We start from the raw sequence: 26,442 nt of genomic DNA, 5'->3' as shown, positions 1-26,442 counted from the left end.
TTACAGAGCAAGATCTTTCATTTGTTTAGGCCAAAGTCGATTTACCAAGGAAATCAAACATTTACTCTGACATTTTCTCAAGGCATTTTGGATAAAACCCTCCACACTGTTAGGTTAATGTTGAACATTTCCATCAAGAAGCTCTAAAACTAAGTGTGTTTAAAAGGCGAGATTTCTGTTAAATCAAGCAGGCAGGAAAAAAAAATCAATGAAAACTGCTTTTCAAAAGGTCTCCCTTCAAGGAAATATAGGCTTTAAATAGCACACTCACGTTTTTCTGTCAAATGCCAGCTTCAGCTGCCTCACTTTGCAGATCAGCTTCCGTACCTGCCTCCTTCCGACCCTGCTGGTATGTCTGACCTCCAGCTCCCAGCCGAATTCTCCCAGAACATTTCATCATTTCCTGTTGGCTGCCGACTCCTTGCGGGGAGATAAGGCCAGTCCCCGACGCTGCTGCAGGCACCCTCCAGGCACCAGGTTCTCAGACCTCCGCTCCAGGCCAGCTAGGGCCATCACAGAAGAGCTTTCTTTTTGGAAAATGGCCTAACAGAATCTCAGTATATGAGAGAAAGTCGGAGAGAGGAGATCGGGGAACAAAAGTCCTAATACCCCTCCAAAATCAACTTGTATATAAACTAACTTATACTGCATATGACAGTCTTAGACTCTCTCCTTGTATTTGATCCTTCCACTCAGGAGGAAAAAAAGACCTGCTCCGGAGCTAAGATGCCAGGCATCACAGGAGTTAATGTGACAGGGACTTCCCTGCACGGGATGATCTTACATTGTCCCTACATAGAAAACTCAACTTCCCTTTGGGATTCCAACAGCAAGGCAAGCAGCTCAACAGTGGGGGACACAGAGGAAGAGGGGCGGGCTCAGTGCTGGAAAACCCAGGCTCTCTGCAGCACAGACAGCTCCGAAGACACTCATATGTGCACACGTGATTCCCCAGAAGTAAAAACCAAACCCCAAAACACCTTTCTTCCTAGAGTTTTACCAAGAATTAAAAATGAAGAGGAAACAAAAAATAAATATAACTTTAGGGAAAGAGGAAGATGTCCTAACCCATTTTAAAATGTAGGCGCCCAGGGGGCGCCTGGGTGGCTCTGTGGGTTAAAGCCTCTGCCTTGGGCTCAGGTCATGATCCCAGGGTCCTGGGAGCATCGGGCCCTCTGCTCAGCAGGGAGCCTGCTTCCCTTCCTCTCTCTCTGCCTGCCTCTCTGCCTACTTGTGATCTCTGTCTATCAAATAAATAAATAAAATCTTTTTTAAAAAAATGTATGCACCCATGAGGACACATACAATATAATTCCCTCTAGGTAAGGTGAAAAGAAGGACCAACGACACTGTGGGGCTTGAAGCCAGGGCCGAATGGCAAAGGGACCGGGCATGAAAGGGACCTCAGGAGCGCTTCTGAGCAGGGCTCTGTTTCCTGAGCTGTTCGTGTGCTGCATTTGTGAAAATTCATTGCTGTACCCACTTATAGTATGTGCACTCGTATGTATGTACATTTATTCTGTCTCAATAAAAAGTATTTCACAAAACGTACGCAACAATATCAAAAAATACAAACACTACAAGAAAGAGCAGGTACTGAAACTAATCTGTAAAACACAAGAAATGTTTAAAAAAAAAAAAAAAAACATTTCAAGGGCTCAATTTCTCCCAAAGTACCCTCCCAGAAGATACACGGGCACCCCACCCCCAACCCCTATGGCAAGCTGGATGCTACATTTAAGTGGTGGTGGCCCAAACAGAGCCGGACCAGTCCCTCCCTTGCAACATGGGCCCCTAGTCTGACCTTATGACACAAAACAAAATAGGTTGAAAATATCTTTCCAAAATCTGTATTTAGAAATTCCTTGATGGAAAAACAACAATAAAGCAAGGATCATATCAACACAAGGCTCAATTATTTGACCTATGATAATAATTCATACTACTTGGAAATTATACTACCATCTCCCCCGCCTAAAAAAAAAAAAAAAAACAAAAACACAGCCGTTGGCCCCACACCGTGCAAACTTCACTGTACCCCACGAGCAGCTTCGCTAGATGGCTTGCAGCACTCAACAGAGGCAAGGCTGAAGCGCGGGGCCAGCCCTGCTCCCTGGTCTGCAGGGAGGCCAGCTACTTCCTCCTGGGGCTTACTGGGGGTTTAATGGCCCTAAAGGTCATCTTATCCAAGGACACTAAAGCTGGAGGCTGAATAATGTTTCTAGAGACGACTTCAGTGTGCCTGACCACAAGGCACAGACAGGCTTTCTAAAACGAATGGTCTGGCAGTTATCTTCCAAAGCATTTTAACTAAATTTAAGCAGCACAAGAATATGGTCACAAAAGTCCTTTTCTGGGGTTATTTTCTTCCACTAAGAAAGAACAAACACCTGAGTTCTGGCAAACCAGGCTGACTTATCTCCTTTTCCTTTTCCTCAGCTAGCATGACCCAAACTCTCCTTTGCCCCAGAGCCCCTCTTGGGCCTCTTGATTATGAGACAGGTCAACCACAGCGAGGTGGAGTGAGTTATTTATTTAATTTCTTGTAATCCAACAAACACCAGCTGCTTGGTAAACACTCATATAGTGCTTACTTTACGGCTAATCATGAAAAGAATCCTGTCAGGGGACTGTCACCTCCTCCATCTTCCAGCTCGGATAACTGAGGTACAGAGACTGTATTACCTGCCCTGTGTCCCAAAGCTGTCACATGGGGGAGCCGAACCCAGGCAGTCCGCTTCCAGAACCCAGTTGTTAACCATTACACTGCCTCTCCATGTTGGCTTCCCTCGATAAATCAGAAGTGGGTCCTGGACAGAGCTGCCATGTAATAAAAGTCTGATTTGAACTGAATTAAGAATGCAGATAGTGGTGGGACGATGAAGTAATGAGCCCGGCTTTCCAGTAGGGCTGGGGCATTCTCTCCCGGGCCCCACAACCTCGACCAGCAGGTTCCTAGCTGGAGAGCAGCTGTCCTGACCCTCTGGGGGAGAACAAGACTGGCTTGGGCAGCTGTCCTACCGCCTAAGGCGGTACGGGGACAGACACACTGCTCCAGGGAAACCCACCCTGCTAACCTCTCACACGTGGTGCCTAAACTGGTATTTCCAGTTCCAATCTGGTTTCTGTCACCAGACTTGAAACCTTTGGGCATTCATTCCACAAACATTAGTGCCAGGCACAGGGCTTAAGGCGTTGGGGCCCCATGGTTGAAAAAGCCAACATCCCTGCCCTGGACTGCTCAGTGTATGGGCAGGGCAGACGTATAAAGAAAGAAAAATGGCACGAGCTGGTAACTGCTAGAACCAACACGCACCGAGGGCTGAGGGAACACTGTGAAGGGGGCAGTGAGCTAGGGTGGGAAGCAGGGTCAGGGAAGGCTTCGTGAAGGAAGGGACAGGATTGGGTTCTCCAAGAGCTTGCCATCAACCTACTCAAACCATGTAGAGTAAGGCGGAAAAAATTTCTGAAACAAAATCCAGCAAATTAGCTGAAGACTACCAGTGCCTTCATGTCCTCCGTCCTCCACTGATGGCTGAGTCCATGCGCTGCAGTCATTAGCCCAGCGTCAGGCACAGACATGAGGGCGACAATGGACCGGCTGCGCCTTCTCTTGGATACCTCTGTTCTCTTATAGGATGAAAATGGCTGCCTTTACTGAGCTCTTTTAAAAGACTCCATAAGATAGGTACGACTATCCTCGTTTATGGAAGAAAACCACCACAGAGAAATTAAGCAACCTGCCCAATATCACCCAGCAAATAATGGCAGAATGGGATTTTTTTTTTAAGATTTTATTTATTTATTTGTCAGAGAGAGAGAGGGAGAGAGAGAGAGCGAGAGCACAGGCAGAGGCAGAGGGAGAAGCAGGCTCCCCGCCAAGCAAGGAGCCCGATGTGGGACTCGATCCCAGGACGCTGGGATCATGACCTGAGCCGAAGGCAGCTGCTTAACCAACTGAGCCACCCAGGCGTCCCGGCAGAATGGGATTTGAACTCAGGTCTACCTGACACTTTCAAAGCACATCCTCTCTCCACCACACTCATGCCTGCCACGGAACTAGGCCCATGAGGAACATGAGGATAGCTGGCAACAGGTCATGTCACATGCGGGAAAGAACAAAATTTTCACCACATGATTTTTCCCCATTCCTCTATTGGTCTGTCCTTGCTTTAATGCCACACTTTTTCTAAAACAGCTTTATTGAGATGTAATTCACATACTATAGAATTCAGCCATTTAAGTATAGAATTCAATGGTTTTTAGTGTATTTACAGAGCTGTGCAACCTTCACCCAAGTCAATTTTAAGACACTGTCACCACCTCAAAAAGAAACCCCATGCACTTTAGCTGTCATCTCTGTCTCCCCACTTCCCCAACCTGAAACAACCAGTTACTCTTACAAGGTGATTCTTAAAGAGCTTATGGGCACACAGTCATGAGGTTGTTAATAAAACAGTGCAAACTGTAGTTGTGCTTCAGTCCTCCTTCCTGGGCTAAAGCTAACAGCTGAGCCCAGACAGGGCCAGGGAAAAGCCAGACAACTTAGAGGCAGGTACTGCGGTGAGAGGTGGGGGTATCTGGCCACCCCATGCTAGATGGGCTCCACGATTCTCGTGCCCCTAAACTTAGTAAGCCCTAAATACAGAGCCACGTGGTCAAGCAGCTGCCAGGATGGTGGAAGTCATGCAAGAGCTCTAGAAGAGCCCCTCTGGTCACAAGACCTTACACCATTAAGATGCCATCTCCCTGTCTCCAGAAAGACAAACCAGGATGGTATCCGTTATCATAGACGGGGGTAACCAGAACAGAGTTGTTCTGAGAAGCCAAACTCTTCAAGGATTGATTCAAGACTAGCAATGGGCTGGAGGAAAAGTGCCTCCTCTGCTCTTTCCCCCAGCCTTCCTCAAGTGCTAAGGAGAGTTGGAGGAAAGGGATCTACAAACAGACCATGCACATACTTCTCTGCAGAGCCCTGAATTCGCTAGTCACTTCTGCATACAGATCACGAAACTGCTCCGTGAAGCATCGCCACATAGTACAAAACTCCTCAACACGGAAGAGGAATGAGCTTCTGACTGATGCACACGGGTTCATCACAGAAAGCTCTTGGTGAGCAAAAGAGACCAGATGCAAAAGGGTGTGCACTGTGTTCTATTTACATGAAATTCTAAACCCGGCCAAACAAATCCGTAGTGACGGATCAATGTCTGCCTGTGGCCAGGGGCTGGGTGGGGGCTGACCGAGCAGGGCACAAGGAAAGTTCTGAACTGATGGAAATATTCTCTGTCTCACTTGGGACAGTGGCTACCCAGGCGTATCCACTCATCAAAGCCCCTAAATGGGTCCGCTCTGTTGTTAAATTAATACCTCAATAAAGAGAAAAAGGAGGGGAGAGGTGGGGAAGGGAGGGGGGAATGAGGGAGAGAAGACAGGAGAGAAGTCTGCTGTGGAGCCTGAACAACGCCCTCTGCGGCAGCGCGGCCACAGCCATCACCAAGGACTGGCCTGCAAGGTTATGCCATGCCCGGGTCTTGCCAGCGCGCGTGCATTGCACTGGGTCTCAGTTCTTGAACGACTGATCCTCTAACACATACAACTGATTCTGATGAACCTGAACGGTCCACTTTCTGACTGGGTTAACTCAGCTCTCCAACATCCCTGCAGTAAAGTGTGATGACGTAAGCCAGCGACTCAGCAATGGCCGCGTTCGGTGACAGGCTCCAAGGGCTGTTTGACAGTCAGCGAACAAGTAAAATCTAATGTGATAATTACAGGTATTAGCTTTTCTCTTCCTCAAATGATAAGTAAATCTTAAGTTCTAGAATTTAAATAGGTTATATAGGTTATATAAAACATTCTTATCGTCAATCATTTTTCTTTTTTTTTTTTTTGGTTGGGGGAAGAGGGTAGTGGCTATGTTCAAATCCTACGTGTTAGCCTTTCATATATTTCATGAAACAAGACATAAATAGAGCCATCTTGCCTTTAGTCTCTCTCTCTATATATATATATATATATACACACACACATGAATAAACCAAGCCAAATTTCTAACATTCTCGATCAAAGAAGAAGGTGCCAGAACAAGCTGAACTAAGTACTAGTTCTATCTTTGGCAGAGTAAAAAAAAGAAAAAAAAAATAAAACTCTTTATATAAGCTTCTTTGCTTCCCTGGCAGTCACCCAAAGCTAAAGGGGAAAAAAAAAAAAAAAAAATGAAGCCAAACTAATTAAAGCAGAAAGCCCAATTGAGAAAAACTTCAAAGCACCAATGTGATACGAAAAATATGTTAATTTCTTTTCTTACACATTTTATAAAATGCCACCATGAGAAGAAACACCTGGGCTTCTAACACAACATCTCAGTGGTTAAGACATCACCTGCAGTTCTGGGGCCAGCTCAAGCCTTCCTTGGACAACACACCAAAGACGGAAAATGATCTGAAGGAAGGTCTGAATTAAAAAACGAGTGGTGAACAAGATTTGTGGTGAGTTTTGGGGTATTTTCAGGACTAAAGTTAGAGATCTGCTCTGCTCATGTTTTACTGGAGGTTTACGAGTGTGATTTTCCCCCTCATTTGTTTCTATGTGCCCTCTCTATGCTAGACTCTGGAAGTTACAAGCTAAATAATTCCCTATACTTGTCCTTAAGCAGCTTAGAGTAGCGTGAACAGACAAGCACCCAGAGGCCCACACAGTGTGACAAGAGCTACACAGCGGAACTAGGAAGGGAGCCCTGCCTAAGAGAGCAGGGCAGATGTGGGAAACCCCCAGGGAGACTGGGCATGGAGCTGCATCGGTAAAAGAAAGTAGGCTGGGGCTTCCTCCTCCCCCAGCCTTACTGACCAGGGGATGCCACTGAGGGCAGGAGCGCCCAACGCGCGGCTGCCAACTTTATTTCGTCCACTATGCGCACTTTAAAAAAAAGAAAAACCAATCACCTCCCATTATTTCATTTCAAAGGCATTTTAATAATAAAAGAGGCATTTTAATACTAAAGAGCAGGTCATAAACTTCAGAATATATCTAAAGCTTCAAACTAAGTATCTCTAACTTTGTAAAGAATAATGGCAACATTGCTATTTTAGCCCCATGGCAGTAAAAATACCATCATGAATGGGTGTTTAGAAACCCTGCAAACAGGCGAAAATTAGGACTATTTTATGACATTTTATATACATCCGCCAGGATCTTTACATACAGTGACTCTATACTTCATGATAACCCCGCAAGGTGGGAGCACTGTCCCCATTTTTCAGAAGAGAAAACTAGAGCCCTGGGGGAAGTGGCTTGCCCATGGTCACACAGCAGTCACAATGCACAGAGCTACTACACATGCTTCCCTCTGACAGCGGAGCCTGTCCAGTCCCACCAACATGCTGGGATGGTGTGCGAGAGCTCTGGGTGACCTCTGAGGTCCTCATTAGAAATAAACATGTTTTACTATTGTTGCTTTTAAGATCGCAAAGGAAGCTCTGCTTCTTTTTTTTTTTTTTGGTAGTCCCAAACAACCAACACAAACCCTTTGTGAAACCAAGAGAGGTATAAATATGTAAATAAACGGAAATCATGATCCCAAGCACTCCGGAATGCTCCCTTTACCTTCTCCTTCTCCATCTGGACCAGTGCTAGGGATAAAGAAGATGGGAAAGATGAGAAAAGGTCAAGAACGCTGGAGTGCTGGGGGGCTTAGTCGGTAAGTGTCTGCCTTCAGCTCAGGTCATGATCCTGGGGTCCTGGGATCAAGCCCCACATCGGGCTCCCTGTTCAGTGGGGAGCCTGCTTCTTCCTCTTCCTGCTGATGACCCTGTTTGTGCTGTGCTCGCGCTCTCTCTCCCTCTCTTTCTCTCTCTCTCTCTCTTAAATAAATAAATAAAATCTTTTTAAAAAATAAAATCAAAAATCCCAAAGTGCCAAGAAATGGGACATATGAACCCTTCCTCAAGAATACTATTCTTCAGGGGCGCCTGGGTGGCTCAGTTGGGTAAGCAACTGCCTTTGGCTCAGGTCATAATCCTGGAGTCCTGGGACTGAGTCCCACATTCGGCTCTCTGCTCAGCGGGGAGTCTGCTTCTCTCTCTGACTCTCCCCCTTCTTGTGCGAGATTTCTCTCACTCTCAAATAAATAAATAAAATCTTAAAAAAAATACTACTATTCTTCAATTTGGCATGTAATAGTTAAACATTTAGAGTTTAATGAATGGATCTAAAGCCTGTAGACAGTGCTGAGTGCAATATAAATTCAATTTAAAAGATACGGTCTATGGGGGCACTTGCGTGGCTCAGTGGGTTAAAGCCTCTGCCTTCGGCTCAGGTCATGATCCCAGAGTCCTGGGATCAAGCCCGCATCGGGCTCTCTGCTCCGCGGGGAGGCTGCTTCCTCCTCTCTTCTCTACCTGCCTCTCTGCCTACTTGTGATCTCTGTCAAATAAATAAATAAAATCTTTAAAAAATAATAAAAGATATAGTCTCTAACCCCTAAAAGCTCCCATTCTCGGGTCTGAAATGTGATTATAAATACAACACCAACTGAGGCACCCAGGTGGCTCAGTTGGTACAGCAACCAACTCTTGGTATCAGCTCAGGGTCTTGAGATCAAGCCCCACATCGGGCTCCGCCACTCAGCGTGGAGTTTGTTGAGATTATCTCCCTCTGCCCCTATGGCTACTCACACACACCCTCTCTCTCAAATAATCTTATAAATAGAATACCCACTACAAACTTAAAAGTGCATCTCACTTTACAAATTTTGTTTTTCTTCTACTTTTACCATTTAAAATTGAAGTCTACTGCACTTAAACAATCTTAAACACAAGGTTCCCAATTGTACTTCAACGTGGGGTGGGATCCTGCCAAGCGAAGAGGTTACAGAGGCTGATCCCCTACAGGACCTCCACACCTGCATGGAAAAGGCAGAGCTGAGTGGGGCCAAGCAATGGAGAAGGGCAGCGGTGAGCAGATGCAGGGCCTTGGCAAGCTTCTAGGTTCCTCCATCTGGAATCACAGCTAAAGTCACGGAAGGGTCAAAGGGCCTTCTCTAGAATAGGGTCGAAACACAGTAGGCACGCACTTACATGGCAGGGCACAAGGTCAACTCCCAGGAAAATCAGAGAGCAGGCAACTAATGAATGTCAGAAAATCAAGGAATCGACGACATAATCTGAATGGAAGCAAACCCATAGTGACCACAGGGAATGAAGTATGGGCATGGACAGGGCTGGTTCTTGTGAAGGATCTTGTGAAGGAAAAGAAAGAGAAGGGACTTTGCCAAGAGGCCGACTGGGCTGACTGGCAGAGTGCCGAGTCCAGAGCAAGTCTCGCGGGCACACTGTGAGCCACCTGGCAGGAGTCACAAGGAGAAAGCAAGCTCCTCAGTCTGGCAGTGGTCGCTTTACCTCTGGGACAGGTGACCCAGCCAAAGACAGAGCACAGACGTGGAACACATTTCTCCATTTGTGAGAGTGAGGTGAAGAAGGGCCGGTTACAAAACAGTTTAAATCATACGATCTTATTTGTCTTTAAAAATCAGATTTGTGAGTAAACATAACAATCTGGAAAAGTGTACGTCAAGGTATTGACCGTGATTATTGACAAATTGAATATCTGTACTTGTATTTTACAAAGTCCACGCACTGATCTTACAATGAAGGAATACACGGAGTTCCTCGAAAGATTTTAAAGCCAGACGGGTGACTCCTAGGCAGCTAGCAGAAGGGCTGTGGTGAGACCAATGCCGCACAGAGTGCGCTCGGGACCACGACACCACCAACATCTGAGCACCAACAGACACAGAGGGCAGAGCCCTGCCTGCAAGGTTTCCATAAATCCCCTGTTCTGGATAAACCCTGGAGCAAGATGCTATCAACCAAAGCCTGCAGCCTCGTCCCCCAGAGGGAAGCGCATCGCCCCTGTAGCTGGCTTCACCAATTGTGCACTACTTCATGTGGGAAAGCCAAGGGATGGGATTCCTGGGCATACCCCGCAATTCACTCCAGGAAGTCTGAGATTTTATGAACCATTTCTGTAAACAAACATAAGTCCCAGGAAGGGTCAAGGCTCTCCAGCTGCATCCGAAAGCAGATACTGGCTCCGGCCTCACACCAAGGACCTCATTCACAGTATAAAGGTTCTTTAAGACCCCAACATCACACAAATTAATCCCATGCAGAGACAGGTCTAAGGGAGACTTTCTGCAGAATCAGCATATTGTAGTTTACCAGATGAACAGAACCTAATTAGAGGCCCCATCCCCGGTGCCAGCCACACACGGGCAGGAGGAACCCCTCAAGATCTCACAACTTGACCCCTCCCAATGACAACCTGGAGAAAGGGGAGTCGGCAGCCAGACAGACCCTTCCCTAAGAGGAGCCAGGGAGCCCGGTGCTTCTGACAGCTCACATGACCCACACAGTGGGTAACCACCAAACCCAGACCATGAACACACAAAGCTGTATAAAGACCTCTGATAAGTCAGAAGGTCCTGTGACAGGACCTACATACTTGGATTAGGGCTGGGGAAAATTTTATCAACAGTTCAGAGTACTGACTTCGAGGACCAAGATGTGCCCTGAAAACGTTGCGCTGAGTGTGCTTACTATGCTCTGTGACAGCGTTCATCTTCACAATTCCCCACTCTGTGACCGTGTTTGCAGGTTAATAGGAGGGGAACACCAAGAGTGAGCTCACCCAGACCCAGGGTCCCTTTGTGCTTGTCCCCCTGGTACACCCGCTCCAAACCCACTTACAATTCCCCACCTACCGAAAAGTGTCTTGAGGCTCAGTAGGGGGAACTAGGATCTTTAAATGGCATCAGTATTTCTCTGCTACACTTTCTGAAACAACAGACTCACAGTCTGTAGTGTCAAAATAATGCACGTATAAGAAATGGGCTATGTCCAAATCTGTCAGATTCAGATGCTCTTTCCAACAAATTAATAGGACAATAAACTGAAGATTTTCTTTCTGTTCCACAAATGTATTCCAACTAATTTGTAACTTCATTTTACATAGAATTATTTTCTGATGGGACACCAATTATTTTTCATCCTCAAAGATACTGAGAAATATTATTATATAATTTTCAGCAGTACCACTTAACAGTGATTTACATCCAAGTTTTTCTTCCTATGGAGGCCTTGGGGAAGAACCAAATACTTTTAAGATGAGTAACAGCCTGAACAACTCTGGCAACAGCCAATACCATAACACCTACACTACCGGAACAATCTGGGATCCATTATATCCGTAGACTGGAAATGTTTCCTCTTCATCTTTTATGGAAAATGCCAAATATATATAAAAACTAGAGACTAGAATAATGTCGCCTAGTTTCAACAATTATCAACAGAGGACTAATCTTGTTTCACTTGTGATTGTGAAAATTGTTAAGTGCTCATAGAACCATGTGGCCCAAACGTGTTTTTATGAGACCTGGCAGGTCCACAGCATGAGCCTCAGTCTGGGAAGAGGAGACACAAAGCAAGCAGAGCAGAGGTCCTCATCTGAAGGGAATGGTAACTTTATGGGGAACCAGAGCCCACGTAAAACATGTGTAAAACCAAAGAATAAAAATACCAAGCCCCCAAGATGAGCCTCACCAAGGGAAGTCATACGGATGTCCCTGTACACCCTGATAAGACGTGGTAAGGAAGGCACTTCACCTCTTCCCCAAGCACCCAGTATTCTTCCCCGAAACTCATAAGCCCGGTCCAATAAAGTGAAAAAAGAAAAAAAATGAGGCAAACCCAAATCGAGGGACATTCCACAAAATATCCGACCAGCACTCTTCAAAATTGTCAAGGTCGTGAAAAGTTAACACAGAAACTGTCACAGATGGAGGGAGACCAAGGAGACAGGAGTTCACAATTGAACTCAATGTGATATCCTGGACTGGATCCTGGAACAGACAGAATCTCAGTGGAAAAACCGGTGAAATCCAAGTCAAGTCTGTAGTTCAGTTAATAACACTGCACCGAAGTGAAATTCTTCATTTTGACAACTGTGCTGCAGTTACATAAGATGTTAACATTAGGGGAACTAGGTGAAAAGTGTATGAGAATGCTCTATATAGTCTTTGCAACTTTTCTGTATACCTAAATTTTTTCCAAAATAAAAAATTATCAGAGAAATCATATAAAAAATTTAACTGCCTAATAAATATTCATTATATCCTTCATAAGAGTCAATGGCAATGTGGACTTCATGTATTTTTTTTAAAGACATCTTTTTTCTTTTTTCTAAGATTTTATTTATTTAACAAAGGGAGAGAGATCACAAGTAGGCAGAGCAGCAGGCAAGGGGGTGGTGGGTAGCAGGCTCCCCGCTGAGCAGAAAGCCTCATGCGGGGCTTGATCCCAGGACTCTGAGATCATGACCTGGGCTGAAGGCAGAGGCTTATCCCACTGAGCCACCCAGGCACCCCAAGATTTCTTTATTTTAGAGAGAGAGAGAGAGACAGAGAACAAAAGGGAACAAAACTAGGGGGAGGGGCAAAGGGAGAGGGAGAGAATCTAAGGCAGACTTCCCACTGAGCACAGAGCCCACCTTCCAGGGCCAAAACCAAAAGTCGGCCGCTTAAGCCACCCAGGTGCCCTGAGGTCTTTATTTTAAAATTCAGCCGGGGGAAGCGGTGCGTGGGTGGCTCGGTTAAGGGTCTGACTCTTAATCTCAGCTCAGGTCTTGACATCAGGGTCCTGAGCTCAAGCCCTATATTGGGCTCCACACTGGGTGTTAAGCCTACTTAAAAAATAAATAAATGGGGGCCTGGGTGGCTCAGTGGGTTAAGCGACTGCCTTCGGCTCGGGTCATGATCCCGAAGTCCCAGGATCGTGCCCCACATCGGGCTCTCTGCTCCGTGGGGAGTCTGCTTCTCCCTCTGACCTTCTTCCCTCTCAGGCTCTCTCTCTCTCTCAAATAAATAAAATCTTTTGATAAATAAATAAATAAAAGAAAACAAAGTTCAGTGAGGGAAGATGAAACATAAAGAAATAAAACAATCTGCTAAACAGTCTCAAAGAAAGGAAGGGGAAGCACCTTGAAACAAGGCAGGGCCCCTGGAGGCTGAAGGCCACGCCGGGTAGCTGGTAGAGTGTACCCCGGGACACGGAGCCACTGACTGTGATAATGAACCGGGTTGACAGAGGGGACTTCCAAACCACTAGACCGCCCTGCCCGGTCTCCCCTGACCCCCCCCGACCCCCGGCTGCCCGGGCTCTTGCCTCCAGCACCTCTCTTCATTCATGCAGCAAGTTCTGAGGGTCTGTGAGCTCACGGAGTGAAATCAATAAAAGGAGGAGGCATTACCTACCACTGTATGATAATTCAGTTTTTAAAAAATGGTTTTTTCTGTATCTAGAGGAAAGATGAGCCGTGACCGGAACTGCACTAGGAAATCAGATGCCGGCGCTCTGCACGGGGGATGAGCTGGAAGCAGCAGGATTCTGCCCTGGTCCTTCTGACCAGGCGACCACGCTGGGAAGGACCGAGCCTACCGCCTCACAAGGACTGAAAATTCACTCACGCTTTTAAATAGCTTTGCATGTAACATAAACAGTGTGCTTCTTTATAAGAGTACCTTCCTGCGTTTTAAACAGGACACAATTCTAGAAATAAAAGCACCCACCTGGGTTTTCAAATCATTAACCACATGTGGGGATTTAATTCATTCTGAACCGGATGTAAGAAAACTTCTGTGGCGGGAGTCAATGCAGAATAAGCACCTCAGTTCCACATCTGAGCAAATGTCTCACACCTGAAAGTCAGCTCAAGGAAGAATTTATGTGAAATATTCCTGCCCAAATGCCCTGCAACAAAATTACTGAATGACAAAGAGAGAAAACCAGCCATGATTTTTTGAAACAACCCTTACCAAAAAAAGGAGAGACACATTAAAAAAAAAAATTGTACTTGTTCTCCAAAACAACAGTTTGAAAATGACAGAATCTGCTGTTTCTCACTGATGAGCAGCTTCATTATTTCTGCTTATCCAGTAATTGAAGGATGTCTTGCAAAATTCAGGCCAAAACTTCCCCAGTGCCCTGCATTATGCAACCAGGAATCTGTACAATAGCGCCACGGACCCAGCCCTCCACTGAGGCTTCATTCTTCAACTTCACAGTGAGAAAAAGGCCACATATGCTTTTTCCATTCATTTTTTAAATGTTTAATTTTTTTTTAAAGATTGCATTTATTTATTTATTTGCCAGAGAGAGAGAGAGAGCACAAGCAGGCAGAGTGGGAGGCAGAGGCAGAGAGAGAAGCAGGCTCCCCACTGAGCAGGGAGCCCGATACGGGACTTGATCCCAGGACCCTGGGATCAGGACCCGAGCCGAAGACAGCAGCCCAACGGACTGAGCCACCCAGGCAACACTTACCTGTTTTATTTAATTAGAAACTCTCCATATACGCCTTGGACTTGACACATGCGGTAGTTCAGACTTCGCGGGACCCAGTTCTTGGGCCATGCGCCAGGGCTCACCAAGTTTGGCGAGCCCCACACCAGTCCCAGGCACAGCAGCCTTCCCCAGATGCCCAGGACAGTGGGTTGCCCAACTGTGAGAAGAGGACCAGCACCTCCCACCTCTCAGGCTGCTGAGAGGATTAAATGAGACAAAATATGTGACGGCCCATCCTGCCCCAAAATCTAAGCCTCCTTCACTCCAAATCCCTCTATGCACTCTGCTTCTGGCCGCCCTCCATGGGGCCCACCAAGAGCCGGTATGACAGAACAAAAAGCCAGGTCCACCAGGGGCCAGCAGCTTACTGTCCCCCCACAGCGCTTTCCCGTGAGCACCAGAGGACAGGTGCCACATGCAACACACTCCTCTATCAATGGAATATGAATTTTATTTGTATTCCATCTGCCTCTCCACTGATTTCCATGAGGAAGAATTTCCTTTTCTTTTCCCGAGAGAGCGAGCGAGCGAGCAAGTGAGCAAGCATGGTGGAGGGCTGGGATCTCCAGCGGGCTTCCTGCCCAGCGTGGAGCTGGACGCAGGGCTTAATCTCACCACCCTGAGATCACTGAAATCGTGACCTGAGCCAAAATCGAGAGTCAGATGCTTAACCGACTGGGCCACCCAGGGACGCCAGAAGGATGCTTCTCTCCATACTCCTTGTCTGTTACACAATGCCTAACTCCTCCCCCAGGAGAAAGCAGTAGAGTACTCCTCCTAGAGGGCAGGAGACAATGACCAAACACAAGCTTCTTGTGTCAGTGGAGATTTTTTTTTTTTATTTTGTTTATTCATCTGAAAGAGAGAGAGAGAGCACAAGCATGGTGGGGGAAGGGGGTGGGAGGAGAGAGCAGAAGGAGAGGGAGAAGCAGACTCCCTGCTGAGCAGGAAGCCTGAAGCAGGGCTCCCTCCCAGGACCCTGGGATCATGACTTAAGCCAAAGGCAGATGCTTAACCGACTCAGCCAGCCAGGTGCCCCTGGGTGGAGATCATCATTAAAAGATCATAAGCAAGGGGTGCCTGGGTGGCTCAGCCATTAAGCATCTGCCTTCGGCTCAGGTCATGATCCCCTTGCTTGTGTTCCCTCTCTCGCTGTGTCTCTTTCTGTCAAATAAATAAATAAAATCTTTAAAAAAAAAAAAAAGATCGTAAGTCAGAATAACAAAGCTGGCGGCATCACAATCCCAGGTTTTAAGATACATGGCAAAGCTGTGGTAATCAAAACAGTATGGGCCCGGCACAAATACAAACACAGATCCATGGAACAGAATAAAGGGCCCAGAAATAAACCCACGCTTATACAGTCAATTAATCTTTGACAAAGGAGACAAGAATATCCAATAGGGAAAAGACAGTATCTTCAATAAATAGTGCTGGGAAAACTGGACAGCTACACGGACCACTCTCTTACACAAAAATAAACTCAGAATGGATTAAAGACCTAAATACGAGACCTGAAACCACAGAACTCCTAAAAGAAAACATAGGCAGTAACTCCTGGATATTAGCCTTAGCAACATATTTATGAATCTGTCTCCTCAGGCAAAGGAAACAAAAGGAAAAATAAACTATTGGGACTACTCCAAAATAAAAAGCTTCTGCATGGCAAAGAAAACACAAAAACCATCAACAAAGCAGAAAGTCATCCTACTGAACGGAAGAAGATATTTGCAAGTGACATATCTGGAAAGGGGTCAATATCCAAAACACAGAACTCAAACAATTCAACACCAATCAATCCATCAATCCATAAATCAATGGCAGAGGACTGAACAGAATACTTGTCCAAAGAAGACCCACAGATGCCAACAGACACACGAAAAGATGTTCAACATCACTAACCATCAGGGACATGCAAATCAAAACCACAACGACATAGCACCTCACACCTGTCGGAATGGTGAAATCGAAAGGACAAGAACAGGTGTTAGTGAAGATGCAGGAAAAAAAGAAACGCTGTGCATGGTTGGTAGAAACGTAAATTGGCGTAATCACTGTCGAAAATGGTATGAAGGTTCCTCAAAATATTAAAAATAGACATACTACATGACCCAGTAATTCCACTGCTGAGTATCTTCCCAAGAAAATGAAAACACTAATTCAAAAAGATATGTGCACCCCTATGTTTGCTGCAGCATTATTTACAATGGCCAAGATAGGGGAGCAGTCCCAGTGTCCGTCAACAGACAAACAGGTAACAAAGATGAGATATATGTATGCATCTGTATCTAGACACACACACACAGGGCTATCACAGCCATAAAAAAGTATGAGATTTTTGCCATTTGCAAGAACATGGATGGACCCAGAGAGCATTATGCTAAGTGAAATAAGTCAGAGAAAGACAAATACCATATGATTTCACTTATACGTGGAATCTAAAAAACAAACAAAATAGAAATAGACTCATAAATTCTGAGAACTGGGAGTTGCTAGAAGGGAGGTGGGTGCAGAGATGGGCAAAATAGGTGAAAGCGATTAAGTGGTACAAACTTCTAGGGCGACTGGGTGGCTCAGTTAAGCATCCTACTCTTGGTTTCGCCTCTGATCATGATCTCATGGTCCTGGGATTGAACCCCGCAATGGGTTCAACAGGCTCCACGTTCAGCGCAGTTAGCTTGAGACCTTTTCTACCTCTCCTTCTCTGTTCCTCCTTGCCAAGCTCTCTAAAATAAATAAAAACAAATCTTTTTTTTAAGATTATACTTATTTATTTGACAGAGAGACCACAAGTAGGCAGAGCAGCAGACAGAGAGAGAGGGGGAAGCAGGCTCCCTGCTGAGCAGAGAGCCCGATGTGGGGTTCGATCCCAGGACCCTGGGATCATGACCCGAGCCAGAGGCAGAGGCTTAACCCACTGAGCCACCCAGGCGCCTCAATAAAAATAAATCTTAAAAGAGGTACAAACTTCCAGTTAAAAAATAAATAAGTCACAGACTTGAAAAGTACAACATAGGGAATGTAGCCAATTTAATACCATAATAACACTGTGCAGTGACAGACGGTGACAACACTTATCACAGTGAGCACGGCATCACGGGTTTTAAACTGTCAACCATTATGTGTGCACCTGAAACTAATGTAACACTGTACATCAAGAACATCAAGAATACTTCAAGAACAAAGTAAAAAGAAAAAGATCATAAGCAACGAAAATTAGCCTCTCTTCCTTCACTCTCCACTGCAGACCAACGCAAGGCAGCCATCTGGAGCAGATACCCGCTCTGCAGACCCAGCCGACCTTCACAGAGGCCGTACCGAAGGTTGAGTCAGGCAGAGTCAGCAAATCCACTTGGCGAGCCCTGCGTAGAAGCTACACTCTGCCATTTCCTCCATGCCTGCTATGAAGCAGGTCTCTGGTCCTATTCTGACACTCTAGCATCACACTCTCACAGGTCCGAACCTGAGTAAGTTTAACTTACTAATTCATTCAAACCCAATACCGGTACTCAATTATTGACATTTACTAAGCTCTCATCACACACTCACCATAAAATGCTAATTTTAAGGATACAGAGATCCACTTAGAGAGTCTCTGCCCATCCTTGTGGTTCACTCATAACGAAGTTAAAACCAAAATACTTTTATTAAAAGGCAGAATGAGTGCTCAGCACTCTGCTTCTCCCGCTCCCTCTGCCTGCTGCTCTGCCTGCTTGTGCTCTCTGTCAAATAAATAAATAAAATGTTAAAAAAAAAAAAAAAAAGGCAGAATGGGGATGCCTGGGAGGCTCAGTCAGTTAAGCACCCAACTCGGCTCAGGTCACAATCTTGGGGTCCTGGGATGAAGCCCTGCATCAGGCTCTCTGCTCAGCGGGGAGCCTGCTTCCTCCTCTCTCTCTACCTGCCTCTCTGCCTACCTGTGATCTCTGTCAAATAAATAAAATCTTAAAAAAAAAAAGTTGGGACACTTGGGTGGCTCAGTGGGTTAAAGCCTCTGCCTTCAGCTCCGGTCATGGTCCTAGGGTCCTAGGATCGAGCCCTACATTGGGCTCTCTGCTCAGCAGGGAGCCTGCTTCCCTTCCTCTCTCTCTGCCTGCCTCTCTGCCTACTTGTGATCTCTGTCAAATAAATAAATAAAATCTTTTTAAAAAATAAATAAAAAATAAAAATAAATCAACTTCAGATAGACTAAGGCTAATGTGAAAAGCAAGACTTTAAAATTGTTAAAAGAAAATAAAGAATATCTCTATGACCTTAAGACAAGGAAGGATTCCCTTTTTTTTTTTTTTTTTAATTTTTATTTATTAACTGACTGAGCCACCCAGACATCCCAGGATTTCCTTTAAAAAGTTATTAAAAGGGACTCCCTGGGTGGCTCAGTTAGTTGAGCATCTGCCTTTGGCTTGGGTCATGATCCCGGGGTCCTGGGATCAAGTTCCACATCACACTCCTTGCTTGGTGAGGAGCGTGCTTCTCCCTCTGCCTGCTGCTCCCCTGCTTGTGCGCTCGCTCTCTCTCTCTCTCTCTCTCTCGCGTGTGCGCACACACTCTCTCTCTGGCAAATAAATAGATAAAAATCTTAAAAAAAAATGAAAGTCATTAAAAGTACCAATCGTTAAAGAAAAGAATATAGTGAACTGCACTGAAACTTAAAATGTTAAAAGATAGCACAATGACAGTAAAAACACAAGGACAGCACTGCGTGTGGTGCATAAACAATGAATCTAAATAAACACTGAAAAAATAAAATTAAATTTTAAAAAAATTCAAGTGAAAAAAAAAACACATGGACAAGGTAGGAGGCGATATCTGTATCTCACAGAAGCAGCAAATGGGCTATTATGAAGAATGAAGAAAAACCAACACAAATCAGTAAGAAAAATACAAACGGATCGGGTGTGTTCAGGGCAGTATGGCCATAGACGTAAAAATACAGACAACCCAAAAGAAGTACAGGAAAGGACATGTCACCAAAGAGAACCTACTGAATTGCTAACACCCATATGAAAAGATGCCCATCCTCTTCAGTAATCAGGGAGAGTTAAATTAAGACCAGAATGAGAGGAACATTTGACAGTCACTTGATGGGTACAATTAAGAAGCGTGACAGTTAGGGTGACTCTTGATTCAGGCTCAAGTCATGATCTCTGGGTCCTGGAATAAAGCCCTACCTGGATGGGCAACTGGGTCACAAAGTGCCCAGGTATTTGATCAAACACTATTCCAGTTGTTTCTGTGAGGGTGTTTTTGAGTAAGATGAACATTTTATCTTATTTTTTTACTTGGGGGGGGGATGCACAGGGGGAGGAGTAGAGGGAGAGGGACAAGCAGACTCCCTGCTGAGTGCAAAGCCCAAGGTGGGGCTCAATCTCAGGACCCTGAGATCATCATGACCCTGAGATCATCATGACCTGAGCTGAAACCAAGAGTTGGACGCTTAACTGACTAAGCCACCCAGGTGCCCCAAGATTAGTATTTTAATCACTAAATTGCCTTTTACAATGTGGGAGGGCGACAATCTAATCAGCTGAACATATGAACAGAATAAAAAAAAAAAAAAGAAATCAACCGTCCCCCAAGTAAGAGGGAAACCTCTACCTGCCAGCCTTCAGAGGGGCCTCCAACTGTCCCCAGTATCTGCTAGGGTTTGGGCCTACTGGCCCAGATGAGATTTGGGCCTGTCAGTCTGCATAACCACATGAGCCAATTCCTTAAAAACCTTTCTATAGATACACACATTGAATTGGTTCTGTTTCTCTGGAGAACCCTAATACAATGCACACAACGGAATACTACTCAGCAGTAAAAATGAATTTGCAGATTACCTATGACTCCCTTTTTACGAAGCTCATAAACAAGAGGTATGTTATTTATACATAAATATTTGTTTTTTTTAATTATTTATTTATTTATTTGACACAAAGAGAGAGAACGTGCACTAGCAGGAGTGGCAGGCAGAGGCAGAGGGAGAAGCAGGCTTCCCATTGAGCAGGGAGCCCGATGTGGGACTCGATCCCAAGCCCCTGGGATCATGACCTGAGCTGAAGGCAGACGCTTAACCCACTGAGCCACCTAGGCGCCCCTGTAAGTTTCGCTTTTTTTTTTTTTTTTTTTTTTTAAAGATTTGAGAGAGAGACAGAGAACACAAGCAGGGAGAGGGGCAGAGGGAGAGAGCAGACTCCCAGCTGAGCGCTGAGCCCACCACAGGGCTCAATCCCAGGAACCAGAGATCATGACCTGAGCCAAAATCAAGAATCAAACTGTTAACTAACGAGCCACCCAGGTGCCCCAGTATTCTTTTTTTTTTTTTTTTTTTAAAGCAAAGTAGGGACGCCTGCATGGCTCAGTCGGTTGAGTGTATGCTTTTGGCTCAGGTCATGATCCCAGGGGCCTGGGATCGAGTTCCGCATCGGGCTCCTTGCTCGACAGGGAGCCTGCTTCTCCCTCTGCAGGCTCTGCCTATAGCTCTCCATGCTTCTGCTCTCTCTCTCTCTCTCTCTGACAAATAAATAAATAAATTTTTAAAATTTTAAAAAATAATAAATATATAAAAAACAAGGTAATGAGGGAACGACAAAATATCCTGATTACCTTTACACATTAGCAGGAAATGTCTCCTAGGAGCTTCCCTGTGGTGCAAGATGGTTAAATTCCCAAGTTGGGAGGTTGGCTTCAAGGTCTTTATCATTATGCTTCAAAACTTACTTATCCATCACCTGGTTTTACATGAACTTTAAACTGTCTAATAAAACATTTCCCAAAACTATAGGCAGACCAGACAAGTGCCATAAGAAAGACACAAGGAGAGAAACCTGGGTGTCCAACAAATATCAGGCCAAAGGATAATGCTGAGACCCACGCCCCCAACCCCCAAAGGCCTTCCCGGCCAGTCTAGGAGATGCACTCTGACCTGAAGCCCCCCAACGTTCAGAACATTCAGGTCTTCCTCCACCCCCCCCCCCCGCTTCATTTCAAGAACACTGGTCCACTTATTTCGCATGTGGAAGAAGGAAGAGGTTGGAAATGACTGCTGGGCTAACTCCTCACAGAGCGAGGACTGAACCATGGGCCCCTGCCAGGTTACCTGTGCCTGCAGCTGGCCCTCAGCACTCTTTAGACGCCACACTTGGTACTTGCCCTACTACTGCTCTCTGGCTCTCTGGGCCTTGGGGAGGTGGCTTGTTACAGTAACAACCTTTTTCCTCACCCAACCCCAGGAGTTCATTCCTGGTTCCTGCAGGGTGAGGCCAGGAGCCACACCTGGTAGTGAAAGGCCAGTAGGAAGTCCTCTGGGACAGGTGGTCACAAGCTCCAGACCAGAAGAGAGGGACAGGACCAGCTCAGACTGGGCAGACACTGCCATAGCCCCTTCCTCTGGCCCCTTCCCCATGAGCCTGTCACATCCACAGGATCATCTGGGGGTTCACAGATGTGGAAGAACAGTGCTGCGTGCATGCCTCCCTGTCATGCTGGGGCTTAATAGAATGGGGACTTGAGGTACTTGCTGCTGGGTTCTGGAAAATACTTCTGTATTTATGTAGACTTCTATTACCATTTCACTTAGATTTTTATTAGGATTAGCTGCTGGGTTTTATTATATGCCTTTTAAACAACTAATATAATCAATACAGGTTTTCTTTCTAATGTCATGTACTGAATTGTTAAGCATAACTTTAACCGAGCACTTACCATGCGCCAAGTCCTGCTCTAATCACTTTCCATGTATTATCCCACCTTCAGCCCTTCCATCAACCCTATATGATCGCACTACTCTTGTCCTGCTACTTTTACAGATAACATTGAAATTCAAGAGATTTAAATAATTCAGCCAAAGTCAGAGAGTTAACAGACACCAGAACTGGTACACAGCCGGCTCTCAATCGTTGAGCCAGAGCTTTCTCCAGCCGACATACTTTTTAGGACACCCCTGTACTTTCGGAATACACCTTACTTGGTTGTGGAGAGTACATCTTTTTTTTTTTTAATTCAAGTATAATTAACATGCACTGTTATATCAGGTTTAGGTACACAATACAATGATTCAACAATTCTATACATTTTTCAGTGTTCACCACAATAAGTGTACCACATATCCTCTTTATTTCACTATTCCCCTGCCCACCTCCCCTCTGTAATCTTTTAATACACCACTATATTCAAATTACTCTTCTATTTAGAAATAAACTTAGAAATATATTTAGAAATGTTGCAAGTAAATAGAAACATACATATGCACACACACGCACACACACATACATACAAAGGAGACAACTGGTCTGTTGTTTTCTCTAGACCATGGCAGGAACAGGAAATCTAACCACTGTAAGATTATTTATTTATTTATTTGACAGACAGAGACAAGAAGTAGGCAGAGAGGCAGGCAGAGAGAAAGAGGAAGGGAAGCAGGCTCCCCCGAGCAGAGAGCCCGACTCGGGGCTTGATCCCAGGAGCCTGGGATCATGACCTGAGCTGAAGGCAGAGGCTTAACCCACTGAGCCACCCAGGTGCCCCAAATCTAACCACTATAAAGAGATGACATATATGATTACATAAAAATCTTTAAGTGTTATGGGAAAAGACTATATAAACAAAATAAAAACAAATTATAGAAACAATACTCAGAGGGAAATTTTTGTAAATACATACAACAAAGGATTTACAGTGCAATATACAAGAGCTCCTAAAAACTGTAAAGAAAATCCAATAAAAGAAAGAAATGGGCAAGAAATATGGATAAAGAACTCCTAGAAGAAATACAAATGGCTAATAAATGTGTGTAATGTTGCTCAGCCTTACCAGTACTCAGGAAAATGTAAGAACGGGATGCTATTTTCACCCATCAGATTAGCAAAACCCAAAGTCTAGTGCTGGTGGGAATGCCCAGAAGAGGCACACAACTCACACACTGTTGGTGTAATTATGTCCTAAAAAAACCTGAAGCAATTCAGTCTGGCGAAACTACGAACACTGAGGACATGGGGAGACACCCAGAGCGCAGTCCTCACTCAGGCAACAATAAACACGTACAACAACACACAGTGCACGCCGTTAGACCTTTGTTCTTAGAGTGAGCTAAAGGAAATGAGAGCAGGTTGCTGAGCGGTACCTACTTATGCTCTCGCTCTTACTGAAACTCGCACCGGTGTCTGTGAGAGCCTAGAGAATGTTGTGGAAGGCTCTGCTGCACCAGATCGGTGCTGGCTTATTTCAAGCGCTGGGACTGGAGGTTTACACCCCCTCCGTGTGTACGCCTTTTTGCTGCACTTGGCAGGAACATAGAGTAACAAAGGCAACAACCCGTAACTCTGCGAAATCTAACGAAGAATATTATAAACCGCTTTCATCGACACACAGCAAAAGAAGGGTACAAGGTCCACATCGGGTCAGTGGCGGAGCCGGGAGTCCACCTTCTGTCAAGCTGATGACTACAAAGCTGGGCTCTGCATCCAGATGACACCGCTTCTCCTCACTTGAACTCACTCACCCACAAACGGGGCAACCCAAGAAGGCCTCACCTCTCCTACTGACAGTGAGTTTGGGGAGGCGGTCTGGAAACAGGTCCTGAACTCTACATATTAACAATGTTTCTTGGGGCACCTGGGTGGCTCAGTGGGTTGAGCCTCTGCCTTCGGCTCAGGTCATGATCCCAGGGACCTGGGATCGAGCCCCGCATCGGGCTCTCTGCTCGGAGGGGAGCCTGCTTCCTCCTCTCTCTCTGCCTGCCTCTCTGCCTACTTGTGATCTCTGTCAAATACATAAATAAAATCTTATTTTAAAAAAAAAATGTTTCTTGAGCCCCCGTGGATGATGTGCTATACTTTTTCCCCTACAGAAGTTCACAAGAACTCATCTGAGACGCACACACAAGTGTCTTTGCATCCTAGATGCATCCTGGCCCTGGGTTAATATATTATCCCATTCCACACAGCACCCACAATGCATTTCCAAACAGGCTGCTCCTTGCCCAGCACCCACGTCTCCTCCTTCTGGCAACAGCCTTCCAGCTGGGCTTTGGGGAATCCCTCTGCCCATGGAGACAACTGACCCTCCCTGGCTCCTTTTCGGTCCATGAGGTCACCCTACCCACTGTCTTCCAAGCGATTTTACGCTTAGGTTAGCTTAGAACCACAGTACCGTAACTGGTATAGACTGAAAGGAACACTGTCCCTCTTGACCAATTCCCCGAAGCAGAGCACAGAGGTGTTACAAAATTTTGCCACTTAGGAGAAACAGCGTGTGCCTCTACAAAGGTCTGAGACACAGAAACTTCAAAACTACTTTGTATTTTCTTACCACTTCCCAAGACCCAATGATAGTTATATCTATTTAAATCTCTACTTAGAGAAAAATATCCAACTAAATACAGAAAGAAATGATCGGCCCAGGTCAAATACCTACTTCTCCGTGAAATCTCTGATCCCTTCCTGTTCGGAATACACACTCTCTCTGAAGGCATCTGCCAATGTCTAATTTGTGTTTTAGTTACTGAAATACAGACATGGCCCCCACCAGGCTAGAAACTTCCTGCGAGCAGAATCCTATCTAATTCACTAAAGGACCCCCTTGGCATATCAACTGCACGTGGCAAACAGACTCATACACTGCCCAATGTGCTAAACAAGTGTTTGTCTCTGGGAAAATTATTAACAAGATAACTCACTAAAATGGAATCAGGAAGTTTTGGTGGCGGGGCGGGGGCGCCCAAGTCCTACCTCTAGTTAGTCAACTGTAGGCCTAACAGAAAGATATGGACCTGACCTTGCACAGATTTGACCTTGCATACATACCACTCTACTACTCCGGTGGGAGGAAGAGATGCTTTCCTTATCCCTCGGTTAAGGGCTCAGCCAGTGAAAAACCACCATACCTCCAACCTCCACATTACTCCAGTGGACTTTTAGTTTATAACAACCCTCCCGGTTTACTCCTTTCTCCTTAAAAAAGTTTACCTCTCCTTCATTCCCTGGACTTGCCTATGATTTTGCCAAAGACTGTTTGTTCCGAATTGCAATTCTCTTATTCCCGAATAAACACATATTTTGCTGGTAAAATAACTGGGAGTTTTTACTCTTTAAAGTTAACGTCCCCAAACCTATTTATGCCAACTGCACCTATAAGTATATATGTATAAAAATAAGCATTTATATATGGATATACATATATACGGATTTATATGAGTATGCATACACACACTTAACTATATAAACCCATGAAATAATTACACAGTTGTTTCTATGAAAAACTACAATTAGCTAATTTTTTCTTAACTTTTATAAACCTACATAAATTACACGTGTAGGTGAGACAGGAAAGACAGGTATAAAGGACTGGGTGAAAATCTGTAAAACTCTAGAATATAGCAACTCAAGTTGCTTCACCCATCATTATTAGTTCTCAATCCTCTTCAAGCAAAACCTGAATACGGAAGGCAATAGATGATGGGTGTCGTTTACGCAAGAAAATAAGGGATAATTCTGATCCATAGATTCAAAGTAAAAGAAAAGGTCAATAAAGGACTGGCACATCAGATACACTGATTTTTTTTTTGTTAAAAATAAAATGCCTACATTATGTACTGTTCTGTATTATTCCTGCTTCATCCAGTCTGTTCAGTTAGCTGACCGGTGGCCTGTCCCAGGCTCAGGAGACAAATGCTGAGGGCCCACTGGTCAGGTGTCACGTCAAGTACTAGCCCCCATGCGGCCTCGCGGGAAATAAACTGGGAGACTCGGCTGGAGAAGGCGCACACAGCCTACGGGGCCCAGCACCGAGCAGAGCATTAAACACATTCTTCCCACCATCAGTGAAAACAGAACAGCTATGTAATTTGATTAAAGATCAGGAAAATTAATAAAAGTAGCTAATTCAAAATTCTCAATTTCCAATCTGGAAGAAAAGCTGCGGGCTTCCCTGAAGGCGCTGTGATGCTGGTGTTTGCCTAAGAAAACTGCTCCAGCTTGCGCTCACCCATCTCCCCAGACTGAATCTGGGGATGCTGAGAACTCACCCGCCGGGGACAAAAGCACGGTGGCTGACCCAGGACAGC

General features: G+C 45.3%; 1 protein-coding gene across 3 annotated transcripts in view; it reads right to left on the bottom strand.

Annotated features, from left to right (window-relative positions):
- Positions 1–26,442, bottom strand: part of PACSIN2 (protein kinase C and casein kinase substrate in neurons 2) — a 132,875-nt gene that overhangs the window by 84,447 nt on the left and 21,986 nt on the right. The window contains exon 1 of one of the 3 annotated variants that reach the window (XM_080810181.1): positions 272–384. The exons of the other annotated variants lie outside the window; for them this stretch is intronic. The gene's annotated coding sequence lies outside the window, so the exon portion shown is untranslated. Of the gene's footprint in view, positions 1–271; positions 385–26,442 lie in introns of those variants that run through there. 3 annotated transcript variants of the gene reach the window in all.

Source organism: Martes martes (genome assembly GCF_963455335.1).
Source record: "Martes martes genome assembly, chromosome: 8".
Classification (NCBI taxonomy): domain Eukaryota; kingdom Metazoa; phylum Chordata; class Mammalia; order Carnivora; family Mustelidae; genus Martes; species Martes martes.
This window is presented reverse-complemented; position numbering and strand designations above follow the sequence as displayed.